Here is a 13,416-nt window from a genome sequence, read left to right as displayed (position 1 = left end):
CCCAGCAGTCTGGATGGCATTTTGTAATTCGGAGGACGTTTTATAAAAGGCTGCTTCATGTTTATGGGAGCTTTGAAGTAATGCGTGAGTGCTTTTAAGGTGGTTTTAAAATCTCTTGAACAACCATCTAATCAGATTGTGGTGAATTTTGAGTTTCTATTGTATTTTTAGAGGAGAATTTAATAATTTTGAAGACATATAAATGGGACATTTATAGTAATGGGGCCTGTAATTTATCAGCCAGTATTAATGACTACTCACATGCTGCAGACTGGAGATGGGAGCATTATTGAAGAGCATTATGTGCCCAATCAAAGAGGTGACAGACTGTGGAGCACTTACCCAACGCACTTACAGGGATAAGTGATCATACCTGGACTTGTCCGATAACACGTGCCTTAGGAGGCTGCGCTTCCAAAATGAGGTCATCAGTGAGATATGCCAGCTAATTGAGGGAGATCTGCAGCCTAACAGGACTGCACTGTCCGTTGAGGTCAAGGTTACTGCAGCACTTTCCTTCTATGCATTGGGCTCCTTTCAGGCCTTAGTTGGTGACATTTGCAGTATCTCTCAGCACACCACACATTGCTGCATTCGACAGGTGACTGAAGCCCTTTATGCTCGTAGGATGGACTTCATAAACTTCCCTATGACCAGGGAGGCACAGACTGACAGGGCTTTGGGTTTCTCGAGAATAGCAAACTTTCCCAAGGTGCAGGGAGCAATCGCCCTGCGAGCACCTTTTCAGGATGCAAAGGTGTTTCTGAACCAAAAGGAATTCCACTCCCCGAATGTGCAACTCATTGTCGACCACAAGCAAATAATAATGGCAGTAACTGCAAAATTTCCAGGGAGCATCCATGATGCGCACATCTTGCGTGAGAGCACTGTCTCTGACCTGTTTAAGAGTCAGCCACAAGGTCCCGGATGGATGCTGGGGGATAAAGGATATGGCCTTGCCAGCTGGCGAATGACTCGCCTGCATAAGACCCAGATGGAAGCCGAGAAACGCTACAATGAAAGCCATACAGCCACACGCAATATCGTCAAAGACAATTGGAGTGCTTAAGCAGTGCTTCAGATGCCTGGACCACTCAGGAGGCGACATACAATACAACCCTGAGCAGTTCATTGTGGTGTGCTGCATGTTACATAACTTAGCTATCAGGAGGGGACCAGAATTGCCAGATGGGTCTGCCGGTCCACCTCAGGAAAGAGGGGAGACAGAAGAGGAGGATGAGGAGGTGGACGAGGACCTCTGGGAGGACAATGGGCTGGTGTTGAAACCATACCCCCACCCCACGCTAGACCGCAGGAAAAGCCCCGTGGTAGTTATGCAGCTGCAAGACTGTTGTGTCCACAGCTCATAAATGAACACTTTGCGTGAAGTTACATTGGTGGTAGTTACAGTTATGTTACGTTACGTTTCATCCTTGCCAGGGGATTGGTGGAGCAATATGGCATGTCAGAGTGGTGGGACAGGAGTGCAGGCCTGTGTTTGCCCACAAACAGGCACCAATTGTTCTTTTTTCATGGCCGCTTTTTATTGGGAATAGCAGCTCCTTGTCTGAGGTTGTGAAGCATCCTATGCCAGCCTACAGCAGGACCTGGACAACATCCAGGAAATACAATTGATGAACTGGGCAGGATTTAAATCCAGATGCCATTGACGAAAGGAATGCCTCTGTGCTGATCTTCCAACAACAACTTGTATTTCTATAGCGCTTTTAAAACAGTAAAATGTCCCAAGGTGCTTCACAGGAGTGTTATAAGGGATAACATTTGACACAGAGGCAAAAGCTTTATCAAAGATGTAGGTATTAACGAGCGTATTAAAGGAGGAAAGAGAGATAGAGAGGCGGAGAGGTTTAGGCAGCAATTCCAGACCCTGGGGCCTAGGCAACAGAAAGCACAGCCACCAATGGTTGAGTGATTATAATCAGGGATGTCCAAGAGGGTTGAATTAGAGGAGTGCAGACATCTCGGGAGGTTGTGGGGCTGGTGGAGATTACAGAGATAGGAATGAGCGAGGACATCGAGAGATTTGAAAACAAGGATGAGAATTTCAAAATCAAGGTGTTGCTTAACCAGGAGCCAATGTCGGTCAGTGAGCAGAGGGGTGAGTGGGACTTGGTGCGAATTAGGACACGAGCAGCCGAGCTTTGAATGACCTCAAGTCTTCAAAAGGTAGAATATGGGAGACCAGCCGGGAGTGCGTTGGAATAGTCAAGTCTCGAGGCAAGGGAGGAGACAGGCGATGTTACAGAGGTAGAAATAGGCGGTATTAGTTATGCAGTGGGTATGTGGTCGGAAGCTCATTTCAGGGTCAAGTATGACACCAAGGTTGCAAACGGTCTGGTTCAGCCTCAGACAGAAGTTGGGGAGAGGGATGGAGTCAGTGGCTCGGGAACGGAGTTTGTGGTGGGGACCGAAAACAATGGCTTTGATCTTCCCAATATTCAGTTGGTGAAAAACTCTGCTCATGCACAATTGGATGTCGAGAGAAGTGGTAGTGAGGTAGAGCTGGGTGTCATCAGCGTACATGTGCAAACTGAAGCGGTGTTTTGAATGATGTCGCTAAGGGGCAACATGTAGATGAGGAATAGAATGGGGCCAAGGTTAGATCCTTTGGGGACACCAGAGCTAATGATGTGGGGACGGGGAGGGAAGCCGTTGCAGGTAATTCTCAGGCTACAGTTCGATAGATAAGATTGGAAGCAGACAAGGGCAGTCCCACCCAGTTGGACGACGGTGGAGGGGTGCTGGAGGAGGATGGAGTGGTCAACTGTGTCAAAGGCTGCAGACAGGTCGAGAAGGACGGGGAGGGATAGTTTGCCATTGTCACAGTCACAAATGATGTCATTTATGACTTTGATGAAAGCCATTTTGGTACTGTGGTCGGCACGGAAACGGGATTGGAGGGATTCAAACATGGAATTGTGGGAAAGTGGGGCACAGATTGGGAGGTGACAACACGTTCAAGGACTTTGGAGAGGAAAGGGAGTTTGGAGATGGGCGGTAGGTTGTGAGGACGGAGGGGGTCGAGGGTTGTTTTTTTGAGGAGAAGGGTGATGATGACAGATTTGAGGGAGAGGGGGACAGTACCTGAGGAGAGAGAACCGTTAACAATGTCAGCTAACATAGGAGCCAGAAAAGGAAGTTGGGTGGTCAGCATTTTAATGGGAATAGGGTCAAGGGAGCAGGAAGTGGGTCTCATGGACAGGATTAGCTCGGAATAGTCATGATGGGAGATCGGAGAGAAACTGGAGAGAGATGTGAGGTCAGGGCTCGGGCAGGGGGCTTCCTTAGAGGAAGTTTGGCTCGGTGGGCGAGGGTAAGGAAGGGAAGAGGCAGAGGCGGCCGAACAACTGGTCTCAATCTTAGAGACAAGAAAGTCCATGAGCTCCTCACACGTATTGTCGAAGGTGAGGGTGGAATCTAGGGAGAAGGGTTTAAAAAGACAGTTAGCAGTGGAGAATAGAAGCCGGGGTTTGTCTTTACATTCCAGAATGATTCTGGAATAGAGAGCAATTTTGGCAGACGAGAGCAGGACCCGATAGTGCAGTGCGCATGTGCCGAAAACCGGCTTTTCCGATCTGTCCTCCGCATCCCAGCAGGAAGGACATTCGCGCGGGAGAGACATTTACAAACTCTGTTTTGCATTTAAAACTCTGTCCCTTAAGGTAAGTTTATATTAAACCGTATTAAAACACATTTAAAAAAATGTCAAAAAATATGTATTTTTTCTAAAACATTTTAATTAACTTTAATTTCAATTAAATTAAATATGTGAGGTGTTTTATTTATTTATTATGATGTGTTTGGGTGTTTTGGGGTTTTCTCATTGATAGTAATGGGAACTCGTAAAGTCGGCATTCCCATTATTATAATGAGAATACTGCATTGTGATTGGTTGCCCAGGCCCTTGTGACTCCAGCTTGGTCTTGCGTACCTTGAAGACAGGTCCCCATGTGATACGCAGCGAAGCTCGGCCTCCGACCGAGATCCTACATTTCTCCAGGACCAGCAGGTAGATTCGTAAATTATTTCCGGGTCGGAGGTGTTTGTACGACGGAAGCCACCGTCCGGAATTGTATCCCCATCATCTTTGTAATCCTTCACTCCTGTGTACAAAGTGAATCTCACGGCCTAAAATTCATACAAATCTCAGTAAGGATACTCAGAACATATTTTAATTGTCTTTTATTTGCTTCATTTTTCTCAGATGAACTCCGATATCTTCAGACCAACATTCTTCGACATGGTAGGGGAGTTTTTCTATCTTGTCTTGGGCTTTAGTTTAAATTAAGAGTCGGGATTCAAAACTAAATGTTAAACACTTGAGAACTTAATGAATGAAATACATTAGAGATGGCAGGGGAGGGTGTTACTGCTGTTACAGGTGGGAGCTGGTTGACCCGATTGAGGTCCACGGCGACCACATCTGCAGGAAGTGTCTGCAGCTGGAGGAACTTCAGCTCCGAGTTGATGAGCTGGAGTCTGAGCTCGGACACTAGGACACATCAGGGATGGGGAGAGTTACCTGGACGCTGTGTTCCAGGATGCATGTCACACCCCTTAGATTAATTCACTCAAATTCGGTCCGTTGTCGGGGACAGTAGGGTGTGACTGAGTGAGGCAGGTATGGGGACCCAGAATGTAGTGATGGAGGAGCCTCAGCCCTTACAATTGTCGACCAGGTATGAGATTCTTGCTCCCTGTGTGGACGAGAGCAAAGACTGCAGGGAGGATGAGCAAACTGACCACAGCACCGTGGTACAGGGGACCATTCAAGTGGGGGAGTAAAAAGAAATGTGGTAGTGGTAGGTGGCAGTATAGTTAGGGGGATAGATACTGTTCTCTGCAGCCGAGAGCGTGAATCCCAAAGGCTGTGTTCCCTTGGGTTAAGGGCATCTCCTCGACTGGAGAGGAACTTGGAGTGGGAGGTGAAGATCCAGTTGTCGTGAGCCACGAAGGTACCAATGACATAGATAGAACAAAGAAAAAGGTTCTGCTGAGGGAGTGTGAGCAGCTAGGTGCTAAATTAAAAAGCAGAACCACAAAGGTAATAATCTCTGGATCACTACCTGAGCCGCGAGTAAATTTGCATCGGGTAAATAAGATCAGTGAGATGAACATGTGGCTCAAAGACTGGTGTGGGAGAAATGGGTTTCGATTCATGGGGCACTGGCACCAGTACTGGGGCAAGAGTGAGCTGTTCCGTTGGAACTGGCTTCACTTGAACCATGCTGGGACCAGTGTCCTGGTGAATCAAATAACTAGGGCTATAGAGAGGGCATTAAATTAAATAGTGGGGGGTGGGGGAGGGTTCAGGTGAGCAGAGCGACCCCCTCGATTGCCATCTGCCTGGACCGGTTAATAGTCACCTTGGCCATGTCCAGGAGCAGTCCTACGAGGAGGCCTTCCGACCTTCCCGCTCCGCGCCGCACAGGATACCCAAAGATCAGGATCATGGGACTTAATTGCAACCAGAATTTGAGGAGCAGCCCCTTCAAATATTGGAACAGGGGCTGCAACCTGACACAGTCCACATAAACATGGAACACGGTCTCTTCCAGACCGCAGAAATTACAGGCAGCCTGGGAGTCTGTGCATGGACTTAAAAACCGATTGCACGGGACTGCCCCATGTTACACCCTCCAGACCAAGTCTCCAATAAATAAAGGGAGGACTCCTACGTAGCGAGCACTCAATTGGAGACCCCCATCTCCTCCGAACAGCTAGGTGGTGTGCCGTGATGTGTCCAAATGGCAGACGAGGATGGTAAAGTGGAGAATATGCAAGAGCAGCCCATACAGGAATCCCCTCAAACTAAAGGTGGACAAGTCCCCTGAACCTGAAGGCCTGCATCCTAGGGTCTTAAAAGAAGTGGCTTCAGAGATCGTGGATACATTGGTTGTAATCTAACAAAATTCTCTGGGTGCTGGGGGAGGTCCCAGCAGCTTGGAAAACCATAAATGTAATGCCCCTATTTTAAAAAAAGGAGGGAGACAGAAAACAGGAAACTATCGACCAGTTAACCAACCATCTGTCGTTGGAAAAATGCTGGAGTCCATTATTAAGGAAGCAGTAGTGGGACATTTGGAAAAGCATGATTCAATCAATCACAGTCAGCATGGTTTTATAAAAGGGAAATCATGTTTGACAAATTTGCTGGAGTTCTTTGAGGATGTAATAAGCAGGGTGGATAAGGGTGAACCAGTGGATGTGGTGTATTTGGGTTTCCAGAAGGCATTCAATATAATGCCACAAAAAAGGTTAATGCACAAGATAAGGGTTGGGGATAGTATATTAGCCTGGATAACAGATTGGCTAACTAACAGCAAACAGAGAGTCGGGATGAATGGGTCATTTTCCGTTTGGCAAAAGGTAACGAGTGGGATGCCACAGGGATTTATAATCTGTATTAATGACTTGGATAAAGGGACTGAATGTAATGTAGGCAAGTTTGCTGATGATGCAAAAATGGGCGGGAAAGCAAATTGTGAGGAGGACCCAAAAAATCTGCAAAGGGATATAGACCGGCTCAGTGAGTGGGATATAGACCGGCTCAGTGAGTGGGATATAGACAGGCTCAGTGAGTGGGATATAGACAGGCTCAGTGAGTGGGATATAGACAGGCTCAGTGAGTGGGATATAGACAGGCTCAGTGAGTGGGATATAGACAGGCTCAGTGAGTGGGATATAGACAGGCTCAGTGAGTGGGATATAGACAGGTTCAGTGAGTGGGATATAGACAGGCTCAGTGAGTGGGATATAGACAGGCTCAGTGAGTGGGATATAGACAGGCTCAGTGAGTGGGATACAGACAGGCTCAGTGAGTGGGATATAGACAGGCTCAGTGAGTGGGATACAGACAGGCTCAGTGAGTGGGATATAGACAGGCTCAGTGAGTGGGATATAGACAGGCTCAGTGAGTGGGATATAGACCGGCTCAGTGAGTGGGATATAGACCGGCTCAGTGAATGGGATATAGACCGGCTCAGTGAGTGGGATATAGACAGGCTCAGTGAGTGGGATATAGACCGGCTCAGTGAGTGGGATATAGACAGGCTCAGTGAGTGGGATATAGACAGGCTCAGTGAGTGGGATATCGACCGGCTCAGTGAGTGGGATATAGACAGGCTCAGTGAGTGGGATATAGACCGGCTCATTGAGTGGGATATAGACCGGCTCAGTGAGTGGGATATAGACAGGCTCAGTGAGTGGGATATAGACAGGCTCAGTGAGTGGGATATAGACAGGCTCAGTGAGTGGGATATAGACAGGCTCAGTGAGTGGGATATAGACCGGCTCAGTGAGTGGGATATAGACAGGCTCAGTGAGTGGGATATAGACAGGCCCAGTGAGTGGGATATAGACAGGCTCAGTGAGTGGGATATCGACCGGCTCAGTGAGTGGGATATAAACAGGCTCAGTGAGTGGGATATAGACCGGCTCAGTGAGTGGGATATAGACAGGCTCAGTGAGTGGGATATAGACAGGCTCAGTGAGTGGGATATAGACCGGCTCAGTGAGTGGGATATAGACAGGCTCAGTGAGTGGGATATAGACCGGCTCAGTGAGTGGGATATAGACAGGCTCAGTGAGTGGGATATAGACAGGCTCAGTGAGTGGGATATAGACCGGCTCAGTGAGTGGGACATAGACCGGCTCAGTGAGTGGGATATAGACAGGCTCAGTGAGTGGGATATAGACCGGCTCAGTGAGTGGGATATAGACAGGCTCAGTGAGTGGGATATAGACAGGTTCAGTGAGTGGGATATAGACCGGCTCAGTGAGTGGGATATAGACAGGCTCAGTGAGTGGGATATAGACAGGCTCAGTGAGTGGGATATAGACAGGCTCAGTGAGTGGGATATAGACAGGCTCAGTGAGTGGGATATAGACCGGCTCAGTGAGTGGGATATAGACAGGCTCAGTGAGTGGGATATAGACAGGCTCAGTGAGTGGGATATAGACAGGCTCAGTGAGTGGGATATAGACAGGCTCAGTGAGTGGGATATAGACAGGCTCAGTGAGTGGGCTATAGACAGGCTCAGTGAGTGGGATATAGACCGGCTCAGTGAGTGGGATATAGACAGGCTCAGTGAGTGGGATATAGACAGGCTCAGTGAGTGGGATATAGACAGGCTCAGTGAGTGGGATATAGACAGGCTCAGTGAGTGGGATACAGACAGGCTCAGTGAGTGGGATATAGACAGGCTCAATGAGTGGGATATAGACAGGCTCAGTGAGTGGGATATAGACAGGCTCAGTGAGTGGGATATAGACAGGCTCAGTGAGTGGGATATAGACAGGCTCAGTGAGTGGGATATAGACAGGCTCAGTGAGTGGGATATAGACAGGCTCAGTGAGTGGGATATAGACAGGCTCAGTGAGTGGGATACAGACAGGCTCAGTGAGTGGGATATAGACAGGCTCAGTGAGTGGGATATAGACAGGCTCAGTGAGTGGGATATAGACAGGCTCAGTGAGTGGGATATAGACCGGCTCAGTGAGTGGGATATAGACAGGCTCAGTGAGTGGGATATAGACAGGCTCAGTGAGTGGGATATAGACAGGCTCAGTGAGTGGGATATAGACAGGCTCAGTGAGTGGGATATAGACAGGCTCAGTGAGTGGGATATAGACAGGCTCAGTGAGTGGGATATAGACAGGCTCAGTGAGTGGGATATAGACAGGCTCAGTGAGTGGGATATAGACAGGCTCAGTGAGTGGGCTATGGACAGGCTCTGTGAGTGGGATACAGACAGGCTCAGTGAGTGGGATACAGACAGGCTCAGTGAGTGGGATATAGACAGGCTCAGTGAGTGGGATATAGACAGGCTCAGTGAGTTGGATAGAGACAGGCTCAGTGAGTGGGATACAGACAGGCTCAGTGAGTGGGATATAGACAGGCTCAGTGAGTGGGATATAGACCGGCTCAGTGAGTGGGATATAGACAGGCTCAGTGAGTGGGATATATACCGGCTCAGTGAGTGGGATACAGACCGGCTCAGTGAGTGGGATATAGACCGGCTCAGTGAGTGGGATATAGACAGGCTCAGTGAGTGGGATATAGACAGGCTCAGTGAGTGGGATATAGACAGGCTCAGTGAGTGGGATATAGACAGGCTCAGTGAGTGGGATATAGACAGGCTCAGTGAGTGGGATATAGACAGGCTCAGTGAGTGGGATATAGACAGGCTCAGTGAGTGGGATACAGACAGGCTCAGTGAGTGGGATATAGACAGGCTCAGTGAGTGGGATATAGACAGGCTCAGTGAGTGGGATATAGACAGGCTCAGTGAGTGGGATATAGACCGGCTCAGTGAGTGGGATATAGACAGGCTCAGTGAGTGGGATATAGACAGGCTCAGTGAGTGGGATATAGACAGGCTCAGTGAGTGGGATATAGACAGGCTCAGTGAGTGGGATATAGACAGGCTCAGTGAGTGGGATACAGACAGGCTCAGTGAGTGGGATATAGACAGGCTCAGTGAGTGGGATATGGATAGGCTCAGTGAGTGGGATATAGACAGGCTCAGTGAGTGGGATATAGACAGGCTCAGTGAGTGGGATATAGACAGGCTCAGTGAGTGGGATATAGACAGGCTCAGTGAGTGGGCTATAGACAGGCTCAGTGAGTGGGATACAGACAGGCTCAGTGAGTGGGATACAGACAGGCTCAGTGAGTGGGATATAGACAGGCTCAGTGTGTGGGATACAGACCGGCTCAGTGAGTGGGATATAGACAGGCTCAGTGAGTGGGATATAGACAGGCTCAGTGAGTGGGATATAGACAGGCTCAGTGAGTGGGCTATAGACAGGCTCAGTGAGTGGGATACAGACAGGCTCAGTGAGTGGGATACAGACAGGCTCAGTGAGTGGGATATAGACAGGCTCAGTGAGTGGGATACAGACCGGCTCAGTGAGTGGGATATAGACCGGCTCAGTGAGTGGGATACAGACCGGCTCAGTGAGTGGGATATAGACAGGCTCAGTGTGTGGGATACAGACCGGCTCAGTGAGTGGGATACAGACCGGCTCAGTGAGTGGGATATAGACAGGCTCAGTGAGTGGGATATAGACAGGCTCAGTGAGTGGGATATAGACAGGCTCAGTGAGTGGGATATAGACAGGCTCAGTGAGTGGGATATAGACAGGCTCAGTGAGTGGGATACAGACAGGCTCAGTGAGTGGGATATAGACAGGCTCAGTGAGTGGGATATAGACAGGCTCAGTGAGTGGGATATAGACAGGCTCAGTGAGTGGGATATAGACCGGCTCAGTGAGTGGGATATAGACAGGCTCAGTGAGTGGGATATAGACAGGCTCAGTGAGTGGGATATAGACAGGCTCAGTGAGTGGGATATAGACAGGCTCAGTGAGTGGGATACAGACAGGCTCAGTGAGTGGGATATAGACAGGCTCAGTGAGTGGGATATAGACAGGCTCAGTGAGTGGGATATAGACAGGCTCAGTGAGTGGGATATAGACCGGCTCAGTGAGTGGGATATAGACAGGCTCAGTGAGTGGGATATAGACAGGCTCAGTGAGTGGGATATAGACAGGCTCAGTGAGTGGGATATAGACAGGCTCAGTGAGTGGGATATAGACAGGCTCAGTGAGTGGGATATAGACCGGCTCAGTGAGTGGGATATAGACAGGCTCAGTGAGTGGGATATAGACAGGCTCAGTGAGTGGGATATAGACAGGCTCAGTGAGTGGGATATAGACAGGCTCAGTGAGTGGGATATAGACAGGCTCAGTGAGTGGGCTATAGACAGGCTCAGTGAGTGGGATATAGACCGGCTCAGTGAGTGGGATATAGACAGGCTCAGTGAGTGGGATATAGACAGGCTCAGTGAGTGGGATATAGACAGGCTCAGTGAGTGGGATATAGACAGGCTCAGTGAGTGGGATACAGACAGGCTCAGTGAGTGGGATATAGACAGGCTCAGTGAGTGGGATATAGACAGGCTCAGTGAGTTGGATAGAGACAGGCTCAGTGAGTGGGATACAGACAGGCTCAGTGAGTGGGATATAGACAGGCTCAGTGAGTGGGATATAGACAGGCTCAGTGAGTGGGATATAGACAGGCTCAGTGAGTGGGATATAGACAGGCTCAGTGAGTGGGATATAGACAGGCTCAGTGAGTGGGATATAGACAGGCTCAGTGAGTGGGATATAGACAGGCTCAGTGAGTGGGATATAGACAGGCTCAGTGAGTGGGATACAGACAGGCTCAGTGAGTGGGATATAGACAGGCTCAGTGAGTGGGATATAGACAGGCTCAGTGAGTGGGATATAGACAGGCTCAGTGAGTGGGATTTTGACCGGCTCAGTGAGTGGGATATAGACAGGCTCAGTGAGTGGGATATAGACAGGCTCAGTGAGTGGGATATAGACAGGCTCAGTGAGTGGGATATAGACAGGCTCAGTGAGTGGGATATTGACAGGCTCAGTGAGTGGGATACAGACAGGCTCAGTGAGTGGGATATAGACAGGCTCAGTGAGTGGGATATAGATAGGCTCAGTGAGTGGGATATAGACAGGCTCAGTGAGTGGGATATAGACAGGCTCAGTGAGTGGGATATAGACAGGCTCAGTGAGTGGGATATAGACAGGCTCAGTGAGTGGGCTATAGACAGGCTCAGTGAGTGGGATACAGACAGGCTCAGTGAGTGGGATACAGACAGGCTCAGTGAGTGGGATATAGACAGGCTCAGTGAGTGGGATATAGACAGGCTCAGTGAGTGGGATATAGACAGGCTCAGTGAGTGGGATATAGACAGGCTCAGTGAGTGGGATATAGACAGGCTCAGTGAGTGGGCTATAGACAGGCTCAGTGAGTGGGATATAGACAGGCTCAGTGAGTGGGATATAGACAGGCTCAGTGAGTGGGATATAGACAGGCTCAGTGAGTGGGATATAGACCGGCTCAGTGAGTGGGATATAGACAGGCTCAGTGAGTGGGATATAGACAGGCTCAGTGAGTGGGATATAGACAGGCTCAGTGAGTGGGATATAGACAGGCTCAGTGAGTGGGATATAGACAGGCTCAGTGAGTGGGATATAGACAGGCTCAGTGAGTGGGATATAGACCGGCTCAGTGAGTGGGATATAGACAGGCTCAGTGAGTGGGCTATAGACAGGCTCAGTGAGTGGGATATAGACAGGCTCAGTGAGTGGGATATAGACAGGCTCAGTGAGTGGGATATAGACAGGCTCAGTGAGTGGGATATAGACCGGCTCAGTGAGTGGGATATAGACAGGCTCAGTGAGTGGGATATAGACAGGCTCAGTGAGTGGGATATAGACAGGCTCAGTGAGTGGGATATAGACAGGCTCAGTGAGTGGGATATAGACCGGCTCAGTGAGTGGGATATAGACCGGCTCAGTGAGTGGGATATAGACAGGCTCAGTGAGTGGGATATAGACCGGCTCAGTGAGTGGGATATAGACCGGCGCAGTGAGTGGGATATAGACAGGCTCAGTGAGTGGGATATAGACAGGCTCAGTGAGTGGGATATAGACAGGCTCAGTGAGTGGGATACAGACCGGCTCAGTGAGTGGGATATAGACCGGCTCAGTGAGTGGGATACAGACCGGCTCAGTGAGTGGGATATAGACAGGCTCAGTGTGTGGGATACAGACCGGCTCAGTGAGTGGGATACAGACCGGCTCAGTGAGTGGGATATAGACAGGCTCAGTGAGTGGGATATAGACAGGCTCAGTGAGTGGGATATAGACAGGCTCAGTGAGTGGGATATAGACAGGCTCAGTGAGTGGGATATAGACAGGCTCAGTGAGTGGGATACAGACAGGCTCAGTGAGTGGGATATAGACAGGCTCAGTGAGTGGGATATAGACAGGCTCAGTGAGTGGGATATAGACAGGCTCAGTGAGTGGGATATAGACCGGCTCAGTGAGTGGGATATAGACAGGCTCAGTGAGTGGGATATAGACAGGCTCAGTGAGTGGGATATAGACAGGCTCAGTGAGTGGGATATAGACAGGCTCAGTGAGTGGGATATAGACAGGCTCAGTGAGTGGGATACAGACAGGCTCAGTGAGTGGGATATAGACAGGCTCAGTGAGTGGGATATAGACAGGCTCAGTGAGTGGGATATAGACAGGCTCAGTGAGTGGGATATAGACCGGCTCAGTGAGTGGGATATAGACAGGCTCAGTGAGTGGGATATAGACAGGCTCAGTGAGTGGGATATAGACAGGCTCAGTGAGTGGGATATAGACAGGCTCAGTGAGTGGGATATAGACAGGCTCAGTGAGTGGGATATAGACCGGCTCAGTGAGTGGGATATAGACCGGCTCAGTGAGTGGGATATAGACAGGCTCAGTGAGTGGGATATAGACCGGCTCAGTGAGTGGGATATAGACCGGCGCAGT

Source organism: Pristiophorus japonicus, chromosome X (genome assembly GCF_044704955.1).
Source record: "Pristiophorus japonicus isolate sPriJap1 chromosome X, sPriJap1.hap1, whole genome shotgun sequence".
In the NCBI taxonomy this organism is placed as follows: domain Eukaryota; kingdom Metazoa; phylum Chordata; class Chondrichthyes; family Pristiophoridae; genus Pristiophorus; species Pristiophorus japonicus.
This window is presented reverse-complemented; position numbering follows the sequence as displayed.